This window comes from Eurosta solidaginis, chromosome 1 (assembly GCF_040869045.1).
Source record: "Eurosta solidaginis isolate ZX-2024a chromosome 1, ASM4086904v1, whole genome shotgun sequence".
Lineage (NCBI taxonomy): Eukaryota > Metazoa > Arthropoda > Insecta > Diptera > Tephritidae > Eurosta > Eurosta solidaginis.
In genome coordinates, this window is record NC_090319.1 from 304,813,012 (window position 1) to 304,820,038 (window position 7,027).

At 41.6% G+C, this 7,027-nt stretch overlaps 1 protein-coding gene across 6 annotated transcripts in view; it reads left to right on the forward strand.

Moving 5' to 3' along the window:
* The window catches only part of Tusp (WD40 superfamily protein Tusp), a 132,944-nt gene that overhangs the window by 44,729 nt on the left and 81,188 nt on the right, over positions 1–7,027 (forward strand). The gene's annotated exons all lie outside the window — the stretch shown is intronic.

The window sequence follows — 7,027 nt, forward strand, 5'->3', positions numbered from 1 at the left end:
GTTGACTAGTGTCCCAGGCTATAGTAGCGGTACGAAGGTGGACAAAGACAGGTTGAAAATATTACGTTTTGTGACCGTGCCCTGTGCTTGCCAGGCCAATATACCCGGTAATAGGAGTGGAACAGCAGTCAGATCTAGATGGAGCGAGTGACATAGCTCCTAGATCTATATCTAGTATTTGCCAAGAGGATGGAGTTGTTTTATAACATACATACAAAGTTCCTGGTTTTTGATAGGGTTTTTTAGTTTGATCGTTAAACAAACTTCTGGTAACACACGCGCTGGCCAATTCAACCTAACCTTATCGTAAATATTTGCCAAAAAATTCTAATTCTGGCTTTGAAACGCTGAGTTCTCTTATACGCATATCCGTCTTCTGTCCTCCTTAATTTTCACTCCATTGTCCACGAGATTTTAGATGAGTCCCGCAATGTCATTAGGAAGTTTTTTTCTAGCGATAATTGAGCCAATTCTCTGATGCTATTTCGAGATCCACGATTCCGAAGCGCACATCAGTACGAAAATGACATAAAAACAGTAAAGAACAACATATTGTAACGAATTTACTGCAAATCCTCTTATTTGCAACCTTCTGCTAAGTTCGAATCACTAAACTGTTGAATAAATAACTCCACTCTTCAATAATGCAAAATTCCCTTATTAAAGTACTTCACAATAACACTTATACTTCGCTTACTGATAGCTTGCTTAACTCAAACTGATTGATAGCATAAATGAAACTAACTCTCGCGCCTCTACTGTCGCGGCCTTTTATACTTTTTGATTTCTCGTTGCATACTTCTAGGCTTTTCCATTCAAGAACTTACTACTTAGTTATCAGCTACAAAATCACCAGCCACAACTACGTTTATAGCTTCTCATATGCGCGTGAGTAATACTTGCACAAATTATTGCCCTCTCTTGTGAGCACTTCAGATAAGATATATACATGTGTTTGTGCGTTGCTCCTCTGCTGCGTGTACGTACATATGTGTAGACATAATTATTGATTCATTTATGTAGATACATAATGATTGATTTATGGATGTGCATGATATCACGGTTTAGCGTCGGCTTAGGGATGACAGAACCCCTTAGTGTTGCTAATATTCGTAACACTGCCCTCCACCTAAGTCTGATCGTCCCGATCAGACAAATCTCTCGATATAAACGCTGCCAGCGTTTCCAAATGAACCACTTTCATTTTGGTTCGTGGTTTGCCAATGGTTTGTATGCGGTACACTACATCGTTGATCCGTTTTATAACTTTGTATGGGCCTTCCCAATTATACTGCAATTTCGGATACAAACCTTCTTTTCGTTGTGGGTTGTATAACAGCACCAAATCTCCTTCCTGAAAACCTTCCGAATTAATTTCTTTATCGTATCGGGCTTTCATCTTGTCACTCATAATCTTTGCTCGTTGTCTTACAAGATCGTGTATCTCTCTCAGCTCTTCTTCCAAGACACCAGTGGATTTCTTGACATTTCTCTCCGCATCGGCATCTATCCCAAACTTCAAATCAGCTGGAAATTGAAGGTCATTGCCAAAAATTACTTTTGCAGGGGTTTGGCCCCTTGTCTCATGCACTGCGGTAAGCCATCAAGTATAATGGTATGCGGGTATCCCACTCCTTATGGTACTTGTCTACTACTTTCCTTAAATGCTCATCCAAGGTTCTATTGAAACGTTCCACCATACCATCTGACTGAGGATGCAATGCAGTTGTCCGTGTTTTTCGAATGCCGAATGATTTATACATTTCCTGGAACACAGCTGATTCGAAATTCCTGCCTTGGTCAGAATGTAACTCTATTGGTACACCATACCTTGCAACCCAATTGTTTATAAACACTTCTGCTACTGTTTCTGCTTCCTGATTTGGGATTGGGTATACCTCTGGCCATTTGCTGAAATAATCCATAACCACCAGTACATATTTGCTTCCGCAGTTGCTAGTAGGAAATGGACCTGCGACATTCATAGCGATCCTTTCAAATGGCGCACCTGAGTTATATTGCTTCATCTGGCCATGACTTCGGGTTTTGGGCACTTTCGCTCTGCTGCAAACCTCGCAGTTCAGTGACCGACTGACGGCAACCAACCCAATAGAATCTCTGTTTAATCTTCTCGAGCGTCTTCGTGATTCCAAGATGACCTCCGCTTAGACCATTATGCAACTCGCTGAGCACGTCAGGAATCCTCTTTCTGGGAACAACTATCAGTTTCTTCTTGCATTGACCATCCTCACTCTCCCATACTCGATGCAAGCAACCGGATATCAATTCTAAACTGTTCCACTATGCCCAATATGACTTCGCAATGGGACTCTTTGCTGACATGTCCTCTCTATTTGGTCTTTCGTTTCGTTCGAGCCCTTGCATAACATGTGACAGATCTGTATCTTCTAGCTGACACTTCCTTAGTTTTTCCTTGCCCCATTCATCCGCACACGTTATAGTCATTAGCCGGACATCTATAATGTCTTCTTTAACCTCGGCCTTTGAACAGTGCTTGCATTCCAAACTACATGGTCTTCGTGACATTGCATCGGCATTCCCATGGGTACTACCTTTCCAATGCTCAATGGAAAAGTCATAGCATTGTAGCCGCTCGATCCACCGTGCCAATTGTCCTTCTGGATAACGGAACTGCAGAAGCCATTTCAACGCTGCGTGATCTGTCCTGACGCGGAATCGCTGGCCGTAGAGGTATTTGTGAAAATGTTTAATGCACTCTACCAATGCCAACAGCTCTCTCCGTGTAACGCAGTAGTTCCTTTCTGGTTTTCCAATTGAACGGCTGTAATATGCAACTACCTTCTCCTGTCCATCGACCAGTTGTGACAAAACGCCTCTTATAGCATATCCACTCGCATCTGTATCTAGAATAAATGTTGCTCCTGGAATCGGATATGCTAACATTGGGGCAGTGCATAAACGCTCCTTCAATGTTTGGAAAGCCACTTCTTGCTCCTTCTTCCATTCAAAAGCTTTATTTTTTCTTGTAAGCTCATGGAGGCTATGGGCTACGCTGGAAAAATTTGGTACAAATCGGCGGTAATATGTGCACAGCCCAAGGAAACTTCTCAATTCATGTAGGTTCTGTGGTCTTGGCCAATCCTTTACAGCCTCTATCTTTTCGTTCGCAGTGCAGATGCCCTCTGTCGTTACCTTGTGACCCAAATAATTTACTTCCTTTTTAAACAGCGCACACTTTTTGGGACGTAACTTCAGACCAGCGCCAGCTATTCTCTGGAAAACTTCCTCCAAGTTCTTAAGATGTTCATCAAAGTACTTGCCCAATGCGATGATGTTGTCCAGGTACACCAAGCATGTTTTCCAATGTAGTCCTTTCAGTACCTGGCCCATGAGTCTCTCAAAACTAGCTGGTGCATTACAAAGTCCAAAAGGCATCACTGTAAATTTATTTTGCTTCATTTGGCAGAGAGGGTGAAGCGCGAGCCCAGTAGGTGCAAAGAGAAAAGTAAAGACGCAACCCTTATTATCATCAGCACAGAAATTTAGGAAGCCATCAAGAAGGCGAAAGCTTTCAAATGCATGAGATCAGATGACATCCATGGGCACATAGACTTAATGACAAAGAGTAAAATGTAATGCTAAATAGACAGTTTCGGCTATGTTATAACTAGAAGGGACAATAAAGCAAACTACTGATTAACTCTTCACAAAAAATCGGTAAATTATTTTCCCAGCCCACACCCAAAGAACGCCATAATTCGTGATCAATCAACTTCTATTGCAAAAGAAAAACGCGACCCACCTTGAGAAATACGATTCACACTGGTTCAACTTTAAATGGGATACTGTAATGACCTAAGACCGTTTTCATCACGCAAGTGTATATATATATGTACACTAGGGTGGGTCGATTTGTATGGACGAAAGTTAACCGATATAGCGCCATCGATTTTCGATAGGATTAGGTTAGGTTGAACTGGCCGGTCCATGAGGACCTCACATAGACTGATTGAGTCCGTAGTGTTACCAGAAGTTTGTTTTAACGACCAAACTGAAAACCCCTCTCAAAAACCAGGACCTAGTTATAAAATAACTCCGTCCTCTTGGCAAATAATAGAAGCTTCCTAGGACTTAAGCCACTAGCTGCTTCTAGATCTGACAGCTGTATCACTCCTAATAGCTGGAGTCTTAGCCTGGCAAGTGCAAGGCACGAGCACAGAACGTGCTGGATCGTTTTCTCCTCCAACCCGCACTTCCTACATCTGCTATCACTGACCAAGCCTAATTTAAAGGCATGTGACGCCAGAAGGCAGTGTCTAGTCAGAATACCCGTCATGAGTCTACAGTCCTCTCTTTTTAAGACCTACACATAATCTTCGACACTTTACAGGCCCGCGCTTGAACCCACGCCTTTCCCGCTTGGTCGATCATGTGCACCTCTCGCCTTCGCTTAATCTCGCCCAGTCTAATTGGGACGTCTACGGAGCAAGCTTCAAGGGATGCGCCGTTTTTAGCTGGTTCGTCCGCTTTTTCATTCCCATCTATTCCCATATGCCTTGGGATCCAATATAGATGTATGCTTCTCCCTGTACCGATTCTCTCCAGAGCAGCGATGCACCTTAACGTTAAGCTAATCGTTTATCAAAAAATTTCCACCGTTTCTGTTGAAACACTTCGAAATATTATCGATAAAGAAATTATCAAAATAAATTGTTTCTCGTTTTTAACCGAAACGAAAAGCTTCCGTTAACGTTAAAAACGTTAACAAAAACGTGATATTTTATGTTTGAATTGTGCTGGCAATGCTATAGCCATGGTGAAGCCGTAAGGTGGTAACAGCGAGCGGACATACACACACAAACTACATGTAATTTGTTTGTGTAATTCGTTGGTGGTAATGTCAAAAATACTCTGAGAAATGTTAGTACTGTCAAAATTGATGAGAAAAGTTGCAATCAGCTTGGCTAATGCTTTCACCTTTAATGACTCCGCCATCAGTCAGCTTTGCCAGCATAGTTTGAAATTAATAATCAACATAAACGATTTGATTTCGTTTTGATAGGGCAGAAAACGAAACAAAATCATTTCGTTAATTTGACGTTCTTAACGTTAATAAACGAAACGAAATTACTTTGTTTCGTTTATTAACGTTAATTATCGTAACGAAATGATATCGGTTCGTTGGTTAAGCATGCCTGCTCCAGAGACTGCTTACACTCTAACAAGCATTTAGATGCTGTGCTATGCGAGATTATTACCTTAATTGCTGCTTGACTGTCAATATAAAAGTTAACATGGTTGCAGCTTAAGCTATTCTCTTCCAGGGTTTCTACTGCTTTGGTTACGACTAATATTTCCGCTTGGAAAACGCTACAATAATCCGGCAGCCTGTAGGATCTGCTTATTTCCGGATCAGCACAGTATACCGCAGACCCTACTCCTTCCACTACTTTGGAACCATCTGTGTACACATGTATCGCCTCGTCCGCCATTTTCGCGCCCTTGCGCCAACCGTCCACCTCTATTGTGGCCTTAAGATCTCCCTTGAAGCGCAGATAGAGAATGAGGTAGTCTGTTCATCTTGTGATTGATGACGCTATACTACTATGGCCATATGGTCGGCGCTCATGCTGCCCCGAAGCACCGAGCCTGGTTGCGGTCGTTAACGCTTTGTTCTTTTCTACCAGGTCTACAGGTGGGATGTACAGAATGGCATACAGTGCAGCCATCGGGGTTGTTTTCAGGGCTCCCGTAATGCTAAGCATCGAGAGTCTGCATACCCCCTCTAATTTTTTGAGGTATGTTGTTTTTTGTGTGGCTTTCCACCAAACAAGAACGCCATAGTATAGAATAGGGCTTACAATCGCTGTAAAAACCAAATGAGAAAGAGAGGGCGATAATCCCCACGTACACCCCAGCATTCTTTCCCATGCATAGAGTGCCGTTGAGGCCTTCTTCACCCTCTCATCCACGTTGAGCTTCCATGACAGCTTATTGTCTAGGATGATTCCTAGAAATTGTGTGCAAGGTTTCTCCTTTAAGGTCACCCCTCCTAACTTAGGCTTGGCCCAATTTGGGACCTTGTACCTCTTTGTAAACAAGAACATATCCGTATTCTCTGCATTGACTTGCAACCCGACATTAGATGCCCAGATATGAATATCCCGAAGCGCCCGATCCATCAAAGAACTAGTCGTTGGAAGGCACTTTCCACTTATGACAACATCATCTGCGTAAGCTGTTAGTTTTACGGGTCCCTCATCGAATCGCCTGAGCAGTTGGTTGATGACCAGCGTCCACAGCAGAGGTGATAGCACCCCTCCCTGCGGCGTTCCCCTGTCTACTGATTTCGTGGCCTCGTACAATCTCCATTGTGTGGTATCTCCCTGCAACTTAACATGCAGCCGATCCATCTGATTAAGGCGGGATGTACTTTAATGTAATTATTCGATAGGATTAGGGCTCAGGAAAAAAAGTTCCACTACGCATACCCAAAAAAATAATTTTCGAGCCTGCGAAATTTCATTTTTTTGACTTTTTTTCGACTTTGATTTTTAAGGTTTTTTCATGACCTACTAAAAAAATTTTTAATATCTTTCATATGTATATTTTTTTTTTTTTTTCAAAAAACTGTTATCGCCAACGTTTTTAGCGGACATTTTTGGGTCGGACAGGGTATACATGAAAAATTTACAATCAAATGAAAATATTTTTAGTAGATCATAAAAAAAACCTTAAAAATCAAAGTCGAAAAAAACAAAAAAAAAAAATGAAATTTCGCAGGCTCCAAAATTATTTTTTTGTGTATGCGTAGTGAAACTTTTTTCCTGAGCCCAAATCCTATCGAAAAATCGATGGCGCGATATCGGTTAATAAATCGACCCAGTTTAATGTACACACATAAAAATTTCGTGCAATGTATACACTTTTCGGAGTAAAGTGAAAACTGATTTTGGTGTACTTTAAAATTTAGCATCAAAATAAAGTAATTGGAAAGGTGTGGTGTAATTATACAGTATTACACTTTCAAAACTAAATGTGGAGT